This window comes from Lissotriton helveticus, chromosome 1_1 (assembly GCF_964261635.1).
Source record: "Lissotriton helveticus chromosome 1_1, aLisHel1.1, whole genome shotgun sequence".
Classification (NCBI taxonomy): Eukaryota; Metazoa; Chordata; class Amphibia; order Caudata; family Salamandridae; genus Lissotriton; species Lissotriton helveticus.
The window spans coordinates 109,940,974-109,959,943 of record NC_136057.1 but is presented as its reverse complement, the minus strand read 5'-3'; the positions used below and the strand labels follow the sequence as shown (position 1 = coordinate 109,959,943).

The following is an 18,970-nucleotide window of genomic DNA, read 5'->3' as shown; positions in this document are numbered from 1 at the left end:
GTCGAGCTCGGCTCCTCCTACTAGTTTCATATTTCTCATGAAGGGCTGTTCCTAGTGTTTCTATTTTAGCGGGGTAAAAAGAGATCCCATCAGTGGCCTACTGACTTTGCTCGATTCCTTTTATTTTTCCTAGCGATTTTTATGTCATAGTTTGTTGGAAAGATACAGCGGCTAATCCGTGTTTTATATACATGTCCTTTTTATTAGGGGTGCCCTCCGGTGGAGCCGGACGATCTACCTCTAATAAACGGTCCGGGCTGAACCAACTACTGAACAATGGGGAGGAGATAGGCATGACGGGTTACAATGGGGACAAAAGTCTGCACTACCTATCCTTCACTATTTTGCGAAGACTAGGCAGAATATTTCAATTCTACAGTATTTGCAAATAGGGAATACCCAAAGAGAGAACTAATTCCAAACAGTCAATGTTCGGACACACAATCAATCAAATGAGGGATAAAAATAGGCACGACGGATTACAACGGGGGCAAAAGCCTGCGTTACCTATCCTTCACTATCTGCAAAGACTAAACAGAGTATTGCGACTCTGTGCTTGTTTGCAAATAGAGAATGATCCAAAGAGAACCAATTCCAAAACAGTAAATGCTTGGATAACAATCAATCAAATGGAGAGGGAAGCAGGCACGACGGATTACAACGGGGGCAAAGGCCTGCGTTACCTACCCTTCACTATCTGCAAAGAGAGAATACTCCTATCCTTCCCTGTTTGCAGACAGAGAATCTCTCAGAAACAATCAAATGAGTAATACTAGTATTTTCAAACAATCAAACAATCAATTCGCAATTCGTCGTGTTACACGACCTTACCCGGACCGCATGGACAGTTTCTCGTCTTCTGCTTCCAGCGCCTGATCATCCTCTATTCTCCGTAATTGCTGTGGCACTCCTGATGGTTCCCAGTCAGGACCGTAGATCACTCGAGAGAGGTCTGCTCGGAACCGGTGAAGTTCGGATGATCGGCTGCCAGACGAGGGTCTATCGGGCAGGTGCACTTCCCGATCGTTGCAGTCATTCACTCTGTCGTTGGGACCTCTCCCACTGGATCCACGTGTCGCTGATAGGCCCCACGTTTGGGACGCCAATTGTGAAAAGGCAGGACCGAATTCGACCAAGAACCCTTCAGTATTTGCCCGGCGTTAGCCGCCTCTCATACCATTCAAGATTACCAAACAAAGAGGCAGGCGCTGGCGACTGGAAGGCAGGAAACAGGAGTTTATTCCGACGGAGCAGAACACGTCAAATCAGACAACAGGGTATCTTCTCGAGGTGCTCTAACCGCATCTCAGAGGCCTGGCCTCTTATACACAGGTTTATGGCTTTATTACATACATTGCATCCGTAATGTTTCTTTGAAGGACAGAAAAGACATCCTCGGAATCCCCGGTCCAGGCCCGTTCCCACACATATCTACAGTAGAGTTCCCACCCCGATCTCAGCATGTGGTGGTTATCGCGCAGCTGGACATTCCGCTGGGAACGGGAAAGTGGGCGATCGGTCGGATCTAGAGGTGTGAAGGTATTGATTAACTCCCGCTCCTTTGATGTGAGGTGAGTTCCTACTGTAGGGGCAATAAACTGCAGCTGCAAGGCTAGGTGGTGGCCTGGGAACGGTTCGGACAATAGACGACGAGGAGGAGGTTATCAAAGGGAGTGAGATGAAAGGAGTGTGGGGGTTCAGCACGGGATGTGGCTCTGAGGCAGGGTCGCGCTGGAGGTGCGTTTATGGCCCAGGCAGGAGAGATCGGGGCTGGCAGAGCGCAGGGGATGCTTGCGAGGCCGGAGAGGGAGTGGGAGAAGTGCGCTGGCTATCGGCAGTGGGCAGAGAGGCCATGGCCCACAAAGTGGCTGCCACTTACGCGCATGAAGGGGCCTAAAAGGGACAAGATGGCGTGGCCACTGTCTCACGATTTTCGCTTTACTTTCAACAGTGGCGGTGGTGAACATAAATGAACGCCGCTTAGGTATACCTAATTTAGTCATTTTCCACATTGTAATTAGTCATTAGTTAAATAGACCATTGTTAATATTAGAAATTGAGTCTCTCAACCACTCACCTGAATTTAGTTATTTTGATTCTAATCATATTTTGTCCAGAAATGAGTCCATATCACTCAAGCCTATTGCAGTTCTTGTAATAAACTCAGTGGTACGTGAGGTTCATCTTGTTTCTCAAAACTTCCTATCCTCAATAAGGCACAGGCTTTTTCATTCGTAGACCCTGATTGAGAAGTTACTACAAAATCAAATTCACTACAAAATAGCATCCAAATCATCTGAATACAAAAGGTGTAAATTCCTGTGGTACAAACAGTTTATACGTGTGTGATAAGCCTAAAAGGTAATGCGTCCACTCTTGGAACGCCATCTTGATCAGTAATATCGCGTGTTCACCGATGGTGTAATTCTGGTTTTTGGGAAGAAGTGTCTTGGAAAGATCGACACTGGATGCAGATGTCCAGACTTTGAATCCCTCTCAAGACAGAGAGATGCAACAGGAAACTAAGAAGCTTCTACTAGAAATGTAACGCAGGGTGCAGATGTGCCAAACTGAAACGATTGCTGAATTCTCCTTTAACCTTTAAACACCTGCTCAGCTTCTGTCTGCTACATAAAGAGAACCCCTTTTTACCAAAATTGTGCGGGGCAGAGTCACAAGATTGGAACAACTTTCAATAAATCCTCTATAAAATAGATGGACTGAAAGTAACTTTGAATTTCCTTACCATTAATCAGTTCAGAGTAACAGAAGTCCTAAAAATTGAAATTAATTTCTTTAAAATGTGCAGTTTCTATTTTGGTGTAAGGAGGGCGCTCTTTCAAGCATTGCAAAACTCATTGAACAGGCGCAATTTGCTCTTGTTCCAATTATGAACATATTGAAATATCACTAAATACACAATGACAAACACATGGAAAAAGTCTTGAAGTAAGTCATTTATGATTAAAAAATAAATAAAATGAAAGCAGCCAGATCATTTCAGAGCCTAAAGGTATAACACATTACTCATGTAACCCATATTTAGTCCAAAATGTGGTCTTCCACTCACCTCTATCTTTAGATCTGATAAGATGGTACAACCCGGGCAAGTCCACTTTGGAATAAATAGTGTCTTTGCATACCTGATCAAATAACACTTAAAGGCAGAGGATACAACTTAATTATAATTTTGTGTAATGCCCAGTGCAGGTGCAGAGGTACTGGTGAAAACACCGGCAGCAGTGAATGTCGTACAAATCCTGTTAGCAGAGGGTTAAAGTATTATTTTAGGTGCTCACATTCTTGCTCACTTAAAGTAATGACTACATGATAACAGTTCCTGGTTGAAGATCAATACACCAGTCTGAGTGTTGGTGGGATACTACTGTGTATATCGTGAAAGCTATCAGAGAACTCCCGTTGCAAAAGGAAAATGCTACTTACCAGTATGCATCTGTTCTTGGCATGTAAAGCTCACACTGAGCGTTAGATCGCCACCTGGTGTTGGGCTCGGATGATTGCATGTTGTAGTCTTGGAAGAAGTTTTGTAATCACGAGATAGGTGACTCCTCCCTTGGACGATAGTGCGCATGGGCATCGACTCCATCCTTAGATTGGTATTTTCCGCCACTGGGTTCGGATGGAACTTTTACGCTCCTGTTCGAAATCTACTTTCTAAGTAGTTCGACATGTCAAAACATACTTAAACTCTTCTAAACAACTTTCGACATCAAAAACCATCGACTCAACCTCATCCATTTGATGACAGTTTGTGACTTCATCATGCCACAAGATAATTTAGTGTAAATTGCAGACCGAACTGGCTCACATTCAGTCCCCCTATGGTGTTAGCAGTATATCTGGTGAAGCACCTGGAGAGCACGGGACCCACATCAGGGCATACCCGTCCCACTTAGGGCGACAATTGCAAAAAGAACAATTGATGGTCGTAATGCTGAACAATGTCAAACATTCACCCCGTGCTTGCTGTGCCACTGGATTCAAGCAAGCCTGGCTGATGAGGAGTGATACCCCACAACTAGTCCCAGGATGCTTGTTTACCAGTCCGGGGACGACCTGGCAGTTCGGGATGGACTTTTCCCATGGGGAGCAGGGTCAAGTTTGATTTGCACATGGCTGGGTCTAAACTGGGGTGACGAAGTGAGCTAAAGAAGGATGAATTAAACCCAGATCTGTGACTGGGAGTGAAGGCTTGACAATGTTCAGCATTTTAGAAAGTGTGCATTTCGCTCTTAGCTCTTTGTGTGCCTTACAGCCTGTCTCCAATACACACCTGGGCTTCGGTGACAACTACACTTTGTGCATTCTCTCTCGGTAGCCACAAACAAGGGTCACTCAGCTGTATCTGCATACATCTGCATTCTGAGGGGGCTCCCTGGGCAGGAAGTGGCGGAGGTAGCACACTTCAATAGGTAGTGTCCTGCCCTCACACAAAGCACTGATCAATCCCCTAGGGTAGCCCGGCAGACAGGGCTGGGCTGAATGGGGACCTGTGCTCTCAATAACTTTCCTTTGAAGTCACCTCCACTCCAAAGTCATTTTAGGGTATATGTACTGGGGCTCTGACCCCTTCTTATCAGACATGTTTGGACCCGTAACCAGACATCACTGGCTCTACATCTACACATTGCCTGAAGGCACGGTTGTGCTGCCAGGTGGGACTGCCACTCTGTTAACTGCTTCGCTGTGTTGACCTTCTGCTTGTTAGGCTGCAGCAGGGAATGCCACATTTTACGACTTGCCTTGCTGTGCCGGCCTGCTGCCTACTACCTCTGTGAAATGCAACCTATTTGTGTTCTCCAAGGGCTTGTTCATTTGCCCCCTGTTCCTAGAAGTCTAAAGGCCATGAAAGAGTTTGCGTACACAACGCTTGCTGCTGGGCTGTACCAATCTCAAGTTCAACTGTTTTTGGTGTACAAATCACTCGCACCCGCGCTGTGTGATGTCCATGTATCCCTGTGCCTTACAGCTTGATTTCCGACCATTGCTTTTTCCTGCAACACCGAAGGTTGCCCGGCATGGCTCAGTGCACCCCGCCCTCACATGTGGGATGGATTCCTCGTAGCAGTGCTGTGCAACCTGCCAATGAATCAATTTTCCTGCCGGTCAATCACAGATTACGGTACGATGCCACATCAAAACCCTGTGTTTCTGGTTGCCGTGCCTGATTTCTGTGTGGCTCCGCACTGATTCGGATTGCATTCCAGGAAGCTCCCACCATCCTGGACCGAAACCGAAGACTAACAACATAAAAGGAAAGGAATTCAGACCGCCGAGACCGCTGTGGTCTCCACCGTCTACCTACACTCTCGTGGGCAGCCCACCCTGGGTGATTTCCTCAGCCTCCCATAATCCGTTAGGACAGTTTGTCCTTTAGCAACTCCCAGCAAGTATTGTTTTTGCGCTAACATGAAAAGGAAGCAGAGGGTCCGTTCCAACTGGGATGATAGCAGTGGCAGCTCCTCAGCGGACAAGCATTGCCCCTACGCCAGCACTCTCAAAAACATAAAACTATAATAAAATGGGTTTTAAACCTGTTTTATTTTTCTTGTGCTGAGTCTTGGGGTGCAGCCAGGGCGATGACCAGCTGGAGGGAGAGTGGTAGGCACTGCCATCACTGTGCATGTGGGTTAGGCCAGCCGTCTCAGGCCTGCCACAACCACATGCGCAGTGAAGCTCTCTCCAACACCTGTGGCATTGCCAGGTAGGAGAGTGCATGCATAGGCTTCCAGTTTGTAAGAGAGCGCAACTCATCTGCGCTCAGGCCAATCCTAAAGCTGCTGTCATGCATGAGAGCAGCTTCAGGATTGGCTGCAGGGCAGTCTGGGAGGATGTGCCTGCCTGCACTGGAGAGAAGAAGAGCAGAGTAGCTGGATCCTGGAGGGCGGCAGGTAAGTTGCTATAAAAAAGTTTATAATTTGTCTCCGTTGTCGTCCCCCCTCACCCTTCTCTTTTCCCAGACACGAGCCGCTTCTGGATCATAGTCGATTCACACTGTGTACCGTAAGGAACAGACTAAACGAGCAAGTGTTCTTGTAGCACCATACCTGCATACTCTCTTTAAAAGCTCATTTGCCTTCTCTAATCATAAAGTATTGAACACAAGAGAAGACAGTTTAGTTTTAGTGCTAATGTTATTGTTTCTAAGCATTGAATGTGATACTTAACAAACATGATAACTTGAAAAGTACTTATAGAATGTCTATGGTTTTGGTCTTGTTTTGTTCAGAATATAAACCTATGTGGAGTCTTTTTGTGGTGTATTCATTGCGTTACTGTGTGTGTGTGTGTGTGTTGCACAAATACTTTACTCATTGCTTCTGATGATAAGTCTGCCTGCTCTGCGCCACGCTACTAGAGGGTGAGCACAGGTTATTTTCATTCTGTATCTAGCTTGCCCTGAATAGAGTGGTGGGTTATTCCTGGCATATCCTAGCCAACCAGAAATCCCATTTCTAACAGGGACCTTTCATTGGATATCCCCCACAGGCCAACCGCGGTACCAGAGGAAGGAGTGGAGGTAGAAGAAGCGCCCTGTCCATCAGATCTTTCAGATTCTGCCTCTTTGAGCCTGTGCGGATCATCCAGGAAGTCCCTTCGGTTGTATCTTCTCTCGGTCTTTGAAAGGCCTCGTTGAAATCTTACAGCTTTGAGAAGAAAGAAGGCAAACAATACAAACTGCACGAGGGTGTGTTTGAGCCTCATTTATCCCAGAGTTAAAAAAACGACATTTTGTGAAGAATAAATATTTTTTCCGGCAAGAAATAGAACAAAATGTGCTGCCTGTATTTAAGGACATTGAGTGAACACATTTTTCAAAGATTTGCAAATAATAAAACATCTAAAGGTGAAGCTCAGTGCTCCAGGATCCTTGCAGCAGGAGCCGGAAAACAAACAAGTGGCCCACCTGCAATCTACAGGGCATGATGGGATACTGGAGGTATCCTATGCCTTGAAGGAGCAGCAGTGTTTTAGCAGCTTCTCAGTCTTGAGACTATTAGTCAACATTGTACCTGTTTTTTTCATCCTTCCTTAAAAAACAGTTTGTATACCTAGTGAGTACCTAAAAATAGTTTTTAGGTAAATAGCTGAAAATTGGCCAATGTAGCACTTCATAGGTTGTTCTAAAAATTTTCTTCTTCCAAAATAAAAGCGTAAATTGTCATGTGTGTTTTGTAAGGATTGCTTGTGGATCCCACGCGTGGGTGGGTCAGTTTAGTGCTCATGTCTATTAATGACGATCCCCTCGGGGGGAGCAGAGTTGAAGCCACAGGTTATGGCAGTGACTTGATTGGGATGAGGAGTTGTAGTCAAGGGCTCAGAAACACTTGAGGTGGATGACCTGTTTCAAAAGAGACAGAGTCAATGTAGGGCCCTGGTTGTGTCGAATGTGCTAAAGAAGGGACAAGGGCCAAGGTTCTCCCTGTGCTCTGTATTGTTCTGATTCTTAGGTTAACCTTCGCATTTCCCGAAGTTTGTCCGCAGTTCCACTTCTACGGCTGGTAAAGAGGCATTCAACACCTTCATTGCTGAACCAGGATTATTTCCCTGCGCATCTCCTGGAGCCGCAGTTTGAGTCATGTCACCTGGGAAGCAAAACTATTGTGCTCAGCTTGCGATCAAATCACTAGCCTGCTACTCCACAAGCAGATTTTGTGAATCATCCCAGTCACTCTCCTGGTCCGCAATGTCAATAACATAGTGTGTATTTGTAAAGTATGCGTTCACCCAGAAGGGCCTCTTGGCACTGAATAACTCATTTTATCAAACTCAGAAGGAGTAAAGGCTGGGTGGACCCACCGGGATTTGAACCTAGGACCACAAGGTCAAACACAGGCCCCTCAGAGGACGCATTTGTCTATTAAGCCACCAGACCCAGCTATCAATCACCAAAGTAGCCAACTTGTTTGACTCAAAAGAGTGCACATGACCTGTAAGCCCCATATGTGTCACAGTCAAATCAGTGCCCTGCTCTCTGTGGGAAATTAAGTGTGCATCTGTCCATATGCACATGGAGAACATGGAGGAAAGGACACCTCTTCACTATTATAATGCAAGAAGGCATTCTTGAGAGTGTTAAAGTGTAATGACATTCGTCCTGCAATCACATAGAATTACTGCCTTTAACCGATTCATCTTGGTTTGTCCTTCAGACGATATAGTCGTAGTTAACGAAGAGTATATCTCCAGGATGTTTCTGTTTAGCCAGACACATTATATGACAGGTTCGATTGAGATCATTTCAGCAATAGAGAACAGTTGTTTTAAAAATTAACTGCTGCCCTGAAAAACAGCTGCACAATGAAAGACTTGCAGGCACTGATTACGACTGAATCAAGAGGAATAATTCTGGAATATTATCTATTATCGTTCACAAAGATATATTTTGGTCCCTCTCATATTATTTGTGTGCATCGACATAAGTACGTGTTTATGACATCACAGTGAGGCCTCTCTTAAACAAGACCGAAAAAACATAATTTTACTGTTTTTATCAGTGCCGGCATCCAAATCTTCGTGAAAAATGGGTTCTGCTGTAAGAATCTCCCTGGTATATTATCCCTGTGTACTACAGAAACAGACAATGAAGCTGATCAGATAAATAATGACTACACATACAAAATCCCACCAATTTGCCTCTAGAAATGCAACAGGTTAGCTATTACTCACCTTATACAGGCATATGTGAAGATCTTTACAAATATAGAAACATATTTTACTCTCACTAAGGTACTCTCACTAATGCCAGAAGAATTTCTTGCAACACAGGAGTCCATATTTTGCACTGCCAACATTCTGACATGTGCATTTCACACGTTTTGAGCAAACTGAAGGACAAGAACTCAGCTCCCTTCAGTAAATAAGCTGTTTGAATGATACCCTTGAATGACCTCCATTATCAGTTTATTCTTCCGAAGTGATGGGGATTCATCCAACCACTATATTTTAATAGGAACCGTGTCCGATGACCGGAAAATGTGGATTACGTGCACAGTGTGGCTTGTGCCTTAGGCAGACCAGTAGCCATGGACGTTGCTATGTGAAAGATCACTCGGCGACTCGTACATCAATAAGATAGATTTCTGCACACAGTATACTTTTATACTTGTAATGTACGTGTAATACTTAAATACTTGTAACGTACGTGAAATATTTGTATACTTGTAATGTACGTGTAATATTTGTATACTTCAAATATACATGTAGTACCTGTATACCTGTAATATACGTGTAATACCTGTAATGTAGCTGAAGTACTTATATACTTGTAATGTAGGTGAAATATTTGTATACTTGATATGTACGTGTAATACTTGTAATGTACGTGTAATACTTGTAATGTACATGTAATACTTGTATACTTATAATGTATGTGAAATACTTGAATACTTGTAATGTATGTGAAATACTTGTATACTTGTAATGTGCGTGTGATACTTATAATGTACGTGTGATATTAGTAATGTACTTGTGATACTTACATTACATATTCTACAGCATGTCAGGTTCAAGGCAAAAGTGAAATCTAATGTATATCTATTTACTGTGGATTTGGGCCAGTGGAAAAGTGTTAATGTTTACTTGTAATGTCAACAAATATATTATACTAGGGAAGTCCTATTACAAATAAAAAAAGAAGGGAGTATTTTCAGTGCATTCTATATTTGCAATACATTATACATACATGGTTGAAATGTACTTTATAAACTGATTAATTTCTTAACTAAATATATAAATTTAAATCAAGGTGTGATTGTTTCCATTACAAGATTATCAGGAACTGCCAAAGGGCCCATTTTGTAATTCTTTAAAAGAATTCTGAACAAAGAAATGTTTTTTACCTGCACTGCAAGAGGCAGGGAAATACTGATTTAAATGCAATTATTCCCTAGTAAGACACAGCAGATAAAAAAAAATATGTCTTATGAGCCAGTTAGTTCAAAGACCACCTAGGGTAGTACAAAATTACATATAATGCTTGCAAAATTATAGTTCACTCCTTTGAAGGAGGAGTAAAACGTCAGAAGATCGGTCGCCGAATGAATTAAGGGCCAACAACGATGCTGTACGTCAGTGCATTACATAAGATCAATGAATATCAGCAGAAAACGGGATGTTGCCAGCATAGTTAAAGGATCTGTGCCCTTAAGGAGCTGCACTCTCTGTTACACCAACTCCATCTTTCTTCTCCGCATGTAGTCTCAGATGTCGTGAAAGAGATTGTTTTGCAGTGAAACTCTTCTCACACTCAGTACAATTAAAAGGCCTCTCTCCCGTGTGTGTTCTCTGGTGTTGTATTAGAGTTGTGCTCAGAGTGAAACTCTTTTCACAGGCAGTGCACTTGAAGGGTCTTACACCTCTGTGTATTCGTAGGTGTTGTATGAGGGATGGTTTCAAAGTAAAACTCTTATCACACTCCGTGCAGTTAAAAGGTCTCACTCCTGTGTGAATTCTTTGGTGTTGTAAAAGAGCGGTCTTATCAATAAAACATTTCTCACAGTTTGTGCAGTGAAAGGGCCTAATCCCTTTGTGAATTTTTAGATGCCGTAATAGAGCAGATTTATCAGTGAAACATTTTGCACACTCGGTGCAGCTAAAAGGCCGCACTCCTGTGTGTATTCTTTGGTGTTGTGTAAGAGCTGTTCTCAACCTAAAACTCTTTTCACACTCCGTGCACTTAAAGGGCTTCACTCCAGTGTGTATCTGTTGGTGTCTTAGAAGATCTCCCTTTGCAGTAAACCTCTTCCCACATTCTGTGCAGGGAAATGGCCTCACTCCGGTGTGTGTTCTCTGATGATTTAGGAGATTTGCTTTTTTAGTAAAGCTTTTCCCACAGTCAGTGCACTGAAACGGCCTCTCTCCTGTGTGTATTCTTCTGTGAATTACGAGACCAGACTTTAGAGTAAAGCGTTTTTCACAGTCTGTGCAGGGAAAGGGTCTCAGCCCTTTGTCGGGTCTCTGATGTGCCACAAAAAATATCTTAGTCCTATATGCCTTCTCCCACTCGCTGCTGGTCAAGCGTCTTTCTGTTGTCTGGAGATCGTATTGTTGATTTAGGATGAAATTGTTAGTAAACATCTTACACTCTGTGGATGTACTGGTCTCTCCCCTGTTCACACTTCTTTCTTCTGACTGGAAGGCTGCTGAATGAAAAGAAATGTAAAAAAAACAGATAAATAGTTTACATAAACGAGCACCAATGTGTGATACTACATCTCAGTGGTAGGCAGTACTGCTACAGGGATGTTTTGCATGTTACAATGAGAGACAGTACCAAGGATTCCTATGATACACAAATGCTGGACACTCAGGTAATGTCAGATAGATAACAGACTCTTGTCGCTCATGAGACATACTTATGTCAGTCATGTGACAGACCCACATTAGTCAAATGAAGGACGCATGTTGGACAGCCATGTGGTATGCCATGTTTTGCAGATTTGTAGACGGCACTGTTCTGGCCCTGAGCAGGTTTGAGTCTAACCAAACCTATGGACTAGTGGGAGTACTCGAAAAGTCAGGTCTTCATCTTATTGTTGCATTCAAGAAGTGAGGGGGAGGTTCTTATGTGTAGTGACCGGTCCTTCCACACTTTACGAGTGAAGTAGGAGGTGTGACTGACAGATATGGTTTTTCGTGTCTGTGGGATTTGAGCAAGGAGTGCGGACGAGCAGAGGTGTCTGGAAGGTTTCTTTGAGCAGATGTAATTGCTGAGGCATGCTGGGCCAGTGCGATGTAATGCTTTGAAAGTGTGGGTGAGGAGTTTAAATTGTCTTCGTTTGTGCATGGAAAACGAGAGGGGGTCCTTCAGGTGAGGAATGATGTGAGTTCGGCATGGGAGCTTGAGCGTAACTGGCCTTAGAGTTCTGAATAGTCTGCAGGCCTCTGTGAGTTTTTGTTGATCCTGGCATAGAGGATGTTCTGCTTGCTAGTCACCAGGGTGTGCATGACGGTTTTGCTGGTGATGATTGAGAGCCTTTCAAAAATCATCTTCAGCATCTTCAGGGTATGGAAGCATGAGGTTGTGACGGCATTGACTTGAGTTGTCATGTTGAGTTTGCTGTCGATGACAAGCCAGAGGCTCTTGGTGTGGATGGTGGGGGTGAGTGTCAGTCCAAAAACTATTGCCCACCACGTAAAGCCCCATGGTGAAGTGCTCTTCTCAAAGATCATGATTTCAGTCTTGTCAGCTTTAGACAACCGGACTTCATCCAGTGGGTGATTTCAGTTATTCTGGTCTGTGAGGGAGGGCTTGAGCTGCGTGTCGTTGGCTTAGGAGAGGATGTTGGGAGAGTGGATGATGCTGGCTAAAGAGATAATTTCTGCATTGCAGAGGGTCAGGCTCAGGGAGGATACTCGCAGAACTTTGCAGATGAGGTCACCGGCATCCGAGGTGTGTGGTGTCAGGCTAATTGCCTGGTTCCATCCAATCAGGAAAGAGCAGATCCATCAGATTGTGTGTCCTTAGATTTCAATGTTGTGCAGGCTTTGGATGAGGATGGGGAGGAGACTGCGCCAAATGCTGCAGAGTGTTCCAGGAGAATGAGGCCACCATGTTTCCTCCATCCAGAGTCATGCGGATGTCATCTGTGGCAGCGATGATGGCAGCTTATGTGCTGTTGTTGGGTCTGAAATTAGACTGAGTGATGTTGAGAAGTTTGTAGTCATTGAGGTATTCAGTGAGGAGTTTGTTGATGATTTTCTCTAAGATCTTGGACGGGAACGGTAGCAGAGAGATTGGTCTTCAGTTGGTAAGCATCGACGGGGCAGTGGGGGGTTCCATCAGCAGTGGGAGGACCAGTGCCTATTTCCAAGCATCTGGGAAGGTCGTGGAAGAGGAGGAAGCCTTCAGAATGAGTGTGAGCATGGTGCTGATGGAATGCAGTCCTCTGGAGAGGGTGTGGTGGGGGCAGGGTTCTGATGGGGCTCCTGAGTTGATTGACTTCACGCTGGGAGCAGTTCTTATGGGGTGATGGCGAGCATAAGTTATTTGGATAAGATCGGGAGGCCTTTGGAGAGGTCTGTCTGGTACATTTGAGGGTTAAAGTTGCTGTAGATAGTGGTGATTTTGTTGTTGAAGAACTGAACGAGTGTTGCAGAGGTCCTGCGAAGGGGTGATTGAGTTGAAGGCAGCCGCCTGTGAGGTCAAATCCTTCACAACGGTGAACATTTCTTTGCTTCTGTTGGTGCTGGTATTGATGCGATCCACCGGAGCGGCACGTTTGGTGGTCTAGTTCCTTTGGTGGACTTGTCTCAAGGTGGATTTGGACGGTGCCCCAGTCTGCATTGTCCTGGCTCGTTCTCCGTTTCCTCTCCAGTTGTTTGCAGTGGTGATTCATCCGTCTGAGTGTTCGTGTACCAAGTGTCCTGGGGGTTTGGATCTTGCTGTGCTGCTGTGTTTGGGTTGAAGGGGGAGGAGTCAGTGCAGGAGGTGACAGATGTACAACATTGGGCAGTGGTATGACACTCATGTTGGACAGTAATATGATAACTGTGACAGACATGTGATAGAATGTCAAGGCATCATGTGACAATCACATGAGGGACAGTTATATGACACTCCCAAGTGAGACAGACATGTGACAGATCCATGACAGTCATGTAAGAGACCCATGTCAGATTTGCAACAGAATGTCAGATATGAGACAGACCCATGTCAGTTCTGAGTCAGACCCATGTTGGGCATGTGACAGGCCCAAGTCTGCACTTTTAAAAGTAGACAGAGATCACCTTGCAGGTAGGTGCAGTGAGTGACTGCACCGGCCAACAAGGGGACCCCTAGGAGTCCATGGCGCCCATTCCCCCCTCCAGAGGCCTGCTCTCAGGAGGCGCACTGTCAGCGCACCTCCTGACAGCTTCTTTGCCTGTGCGCCCGCGTCCCATGCAAATGAGAGAACACACTCTGGTGATAGCATTGGCACTATATTGGCGCAAGCACTATCTGTATTACAAAAAGGACAGCACAAGAGTGTGTGGCCCCTTCAGTAATACCAAAGTGCCCCAGGACACGTAAAGTGGGCAACCATGTTCATTGTGCCCCTGGGACACTTTCCATAATACGACCCCGTAAATGTAGATGGCCAGGTGCTCGGTTGATGCACGTCTTCCCCTAATACCAGAAATGAGGATAGGCAGACTCTTACTGGAGGCATGTGTCACTGTAATCCCAGCTGGAGCTGTCAGCCTTCGCGTGATTCTATGTAGGAAAGCATAATTTCTTACCTGGAGCACAACTGACGTTTTGTGTTTCCTCTGGCCTCGTATAGGTAGTGGGATGGCTCTCCTCCTCCTCCTCCTCCTCTTTAATGACGACCGAAATTATATTGGTCATCGTCCCATAGCCTAAAATGAATTCAAACCAAAAAATAATTACAACATTTATATTTCAATGTACTGTCTGCATGAGTGTGAAATCTGCTGACTGACTGCATAAAGCCCCAATACTCTGCACAACTGGAACATAGAACTCTAACTTGATGAGCAAAGAATGAAGGTAAAAGGAACTCTTTACACAACTCCCATAAGTGTATCTGTGCAGGTGCCGTATTATGAAAAGTGCGCTGGGGGCTCAACGGGCATGCATGCCGGCTTTTCACGCTCCTGTGGCACTTTGGCATCACAGGAATGGCCGCAGAAGTTTGTGCGGCCCTTTCTGTAATACAGATAGCGCTGACGCACCTAGAGCGCCAGAGAAATCACCAGAGGACGTTCCCTCATTTGCATGGGGGCGTGGCTTCATGCAAATGAGGGAATCTCTTTGGCTCTGAGCCCGCATATGATTATAGATACGGGCGCGGAGGCAAAGAAGGTGTCAGGAGGCGCTATGACATTATGCCACCGAAAAGGTGGTGCACTGTTAGTGCACCCCCAGAGAGCAGCCCTCTGGCGGGTGGAAAGGGGGGTTTTATGGACCCCCTCAGACATCCCCTTGCAGGCAGATGCAGTCACTCACTGCACCCACCTGCAAGGTGGTCTCTTTCCCCTCTTAAAAGTGTAGAGGGGTTGCTGCCTGTCCAGTGAAACACGGGGGGCTGCTTCAAAGCTGCGCTGTATTTCACTTGAATACGCAGCGCCCAGGGCTGAGTTTGCAGCTGCCCGGGGGGGGAGGGGGCAGCGCATTGAACATAAGAAGGCACTCTTTCCCGGGTTGCACCTGGCACAACTTTTAAAAGCTGCGCCCGGCACTAACAAAGAAAATGCACAACATTTAAAAAAGCGTTCCCAGGTCTTCATGGGTATCTTGGCTATGAAGCAGACTCCTAAAAGTACAAGCTTCTCTTCCTCCTGAACGATGGATTGACACACTCATCGCTCTCCCAAGTGTAACTACAAAGTCCAACCTTCTCTTCCTCCTGAACGATGGATTGACACACTCATCTCTCACCTCCTAAGCGTGGCATGAGTTACAGTCAATAAGTGTCTGCCACAATGTTGTGATACATCCAGCATTCAATCAGAGTGATGCTATTGTTTATTGCAGCCTGATCTTGGTTTGTATCTTTAGTTTATAGAATTTGTTGTATGGGTGTCAGCTGAGGAGTTAGATTGGAGTTGAATAGGTTTTTCCGCTGCGGATTCAACTGCTCGTCTTTAAACCAGAGGCTGCCACATCCCTCACTCTCTCTAGTAAGACAGAGCTACCCAGATTATGAAAAGCCCCAAAAAACCCAAACACATCAGTCGCTGGGGTGAATTCGATACTTTTTCTGAATCATAGTTGGTGAAGCATTGCACCTCATGTAAAACATGGAGGCCTGAGGACTGTGTACAAACACCTGTCTCATCTGAATTATGCCCCTAACCAGCAGTAACTGCAGATGACAGGGTGGAAAGCAAAACACTTGTTTAAATAATTAAATTGAAGACAGCTTGTCACACCCCTTTCTACCTGATAATCTGTGTATATTGCACCGGTGGAGCTCAAAGCAGGGGAGCCAAAACCAACTGACACCGATGTACACTAAACTGATTAAATGTGTTTTCAAGAAATTTCAAACTTGTATTAATGTTATCTGTTTTGTGAAAATAAAGACACGTACTATCCGTGTCTCATAACTCAAGTGACCTCTGAGTTCCGTGATCCTGCAAAACCACTTTTCCTTCAGCCTCATTCATGTTTCACAAGGGAAGTCCTTGGTGACTTGTAATATGTTTATAATTGCAGCAGAGGATACTTAATCCTGATTTTAGGTCTCGCCTAGGCAGCGCTTTCGCTGTCTCTTCGAGACATGCAGTATCTAGGGTAAGGGATTGAAAAAACACCCATCTTTTTCACTGGTTCCTATTGCTGTCCTTTAGAAATGCTGTCTTTTCATTGGTGAATACATTTAATAGTCCCTGCTTTTAGAATTGTGTATCCTCCCATGAGGACTGGCACTCTTACACATGTTCTTACTGTTCAGGTTATTTATACGTAGACAGAAGTCTTTTTTTACGAGACTGTATAGAACGCTCCCACCCCTGGCATACAGTATAGTTGACTTCATGAGACATTGTAGAGCGCTCTCGCCCCTAGCAGACAGTATGGGTATGGGTCCATGAGATAGTATAGAACGCTCTAGCCCTTAGCAGACAGTATAGGTGACTCCACCGTGCAGAGTACAAGGCCCTATGGGACAGTCTGTGCGTTGGGGTGTCCAGGGCAATGTGCAGAGCACAAGGAGAGTTGGATATCAGGCGTGGTCTGTAGGATGTTGGGAGAGGGCAGACCACGCCTGATATTCAACTCTCCTCAAACCGAGACACAGACATTTCCTGGTTTCAGACCCCCTTGTACAGTGCAAAATGTCCGAAACCACTCCCCAACCACAGCCCCTTCTTAGTTTCCAGGACCCTTGCACTGGACATATTGTCCCACACACCACATCACACAGGCTCCGGCTTGACGCAGAGGTTCTTGTAGGGTGCGCATTGCCTGTCCCAGCAACCGCAGCCCATGCCTTGCACCTACAGACCACCATGAAGTGTGCACATTAACCAACAAACCACCACCACACAGCCATGTACCCTTCTGGGTACACACCGACTGCGAAACAAATACCTGGCATGGCTGGTAGTAGATCCGATTTAAGACTTCTTCTCGCCAATGAGCCTGTGAGAGCCATCCCACCTGCACGGAGAGTGTCCCGTCCGAGGAATGATGTGGTCACAGATGGACTTCTTGCATCAGTACATGGAGACACTACCTTGTAATCCACATCTGCCTCCTGTGCGTCAGGACGCACCGGCTGCGTGCGCTGGTTCCACTCTGAGCCAAGGCCACCAACAGGCAATGGTTCTGGTTTTAGGTGTTTACCTGGTTCCTTCCCATCTGGAAGCACTAGATGCAAGCTGTGGTGCTGCTGTGGTTCATGCTCTGGTTCCTTGCATGGGTCCTGCTGCAGTCCCTGTCCATCTGGAAGCACTAGATGCAAGCTGTGGTGCTGCTGTGGTTCATGCGCTGGTTCCCTGCATGGGTCCCACTGCAGTCCATGTCCAGCTGGAAGCACTCGTTGCAAGCTGAGGTGCTGCTGTGGTTCATACCCTGGTTCCTTGCATGGGTCCTGCTGCAGTCTCTGTCCAGCTGGAAGCACTCGTTGCAAGCTGTGGTGCTGCTGTGGTTCATGCCCTGGTTCCTTGCATGAGTCCTGCTGCAGTCCCTGTCCAGCTGGAAGCACTCGTTGCAAGCTGTGGTGCTGCTGTGGCTCATGCCCTGGTTCCTTGCATGGATCCCGCTGCAGTCCCTGTCCAGCTGGAAGAACTAGATGCATGCTGAGGTCTTGCCCCCCCCCCCAGCAGTCCTGGTTGTAGGTACAGTTCCTTCTGCTGGTCCAGCCGAGTCTGAAACATGGGCCCTGTACGTTGGTCCTTCTGCGAGTCATGCACCCCTGGGGATGGTGGCTTCATGAAATGGCTGTCTTGTGGGTCCCAACTATCAATAGACAATGGCTCAGAGCACTTGAAAACACTGATGGTAAGCCGGGGACCCGCATTGGGTCATGACTATCAGGAAAGACTTGTAGACTTGGGCTAGGCACCCCTGGGCTCGCTGGACGAGCAATTGGAAGGGACCTGGGGAAGCTACAATCTCTGACGCCTGCTGGACTCACTGCCTCCAAAGACACTGCACCGCCTTCTAGGAAATCTCAACCCTTTTCTACCCAGATCTTTTCCATAAGAAGTGCAACTCGAGAAGGGACCTCTCCCACTGAATTGTGCAAGTTATCGAGTTTGGTTTCCAGCCGCTCTAGCATGGCAAACACTACCAGAGTGGGAGGGTGCGCCACATGGGACTCTGGATTAGGACCACTGTGCGCATCGGAGGTCATGTTAGGGGGGGGGTGCGAGTCCTGCTTACAGTTGTGCTGTAGTTGTTCACATCCTTCTCCAAAGCATTTATGAGGATGCTTTCTTGGCAGGACCCAAAAAGCAGAGTGTCTGGCATCGGTAGCTTTCCAAACTCTTCCTGGGCGGTCCATCCACAGATCTGGGAACCCAGTTTGTTGGCGCCTCCAGGCCTGTGGAGATCTTCAGGTCGTGGTCTTGCAGCAGAGAAGTTATGACTTGGAAAGGCTGCAAGTGTTGCTCTTAGACCTTCATGTGAATTTGGGACTTTTCCATCCCTTTCTGAAGCCTGCGCTCTCCACATTCTGAATGTTGATGTTCTGCGATTCAGTGCCTGCAAAGGGGATGAAAAAAGAACAGAAACATTTTAAAACGAGAAAATCAAGGCAAAATGTTTAAAGTAACAAGAGAACGGCCAACCTATATAAAAACTCCCTTGGTTTTGTGATGCACCTCACTCCTTATACAATCTCCTCAATAGTTTGAACTGAAAACTGAGCCTTATGCTCACAATGTGTGCAACTCCCTTGCCCCTGCCGTTCCTCTGGGGCGGTTAGAACAACCCAAATACACTTTACCAACTGTAGGTTGCACCACCTAACATAAGAAGTCCATAAAGAAGTAA

General features: G+C 45.9%; 1 pseudogene across 1 annotated transcript; it reads right to left on the bottom strand.

Annotated features, from left to right (window-relative positions):
- Positions 1–9,679: 9,679 nt before the first annotated feature.
- On the bottom strand, positions 9,680–18,649 carry LOC144759294 (uncharacterized; annotated as a pseudogene). Its single transcript, XR_013595600.1, has 3 exons — positions 17,063–18,649; positions 14,245–14,364; positions 9,680–11,165 (listed from the first exon to the last, which is right to left on the bottom strand). The product of XR_013595600.1 is annotated as an uncharacterized LOC144759294 (transcript).
- Between the last annotated feature and the right edge of the window lie 321 nt (positions 18,650–18,970).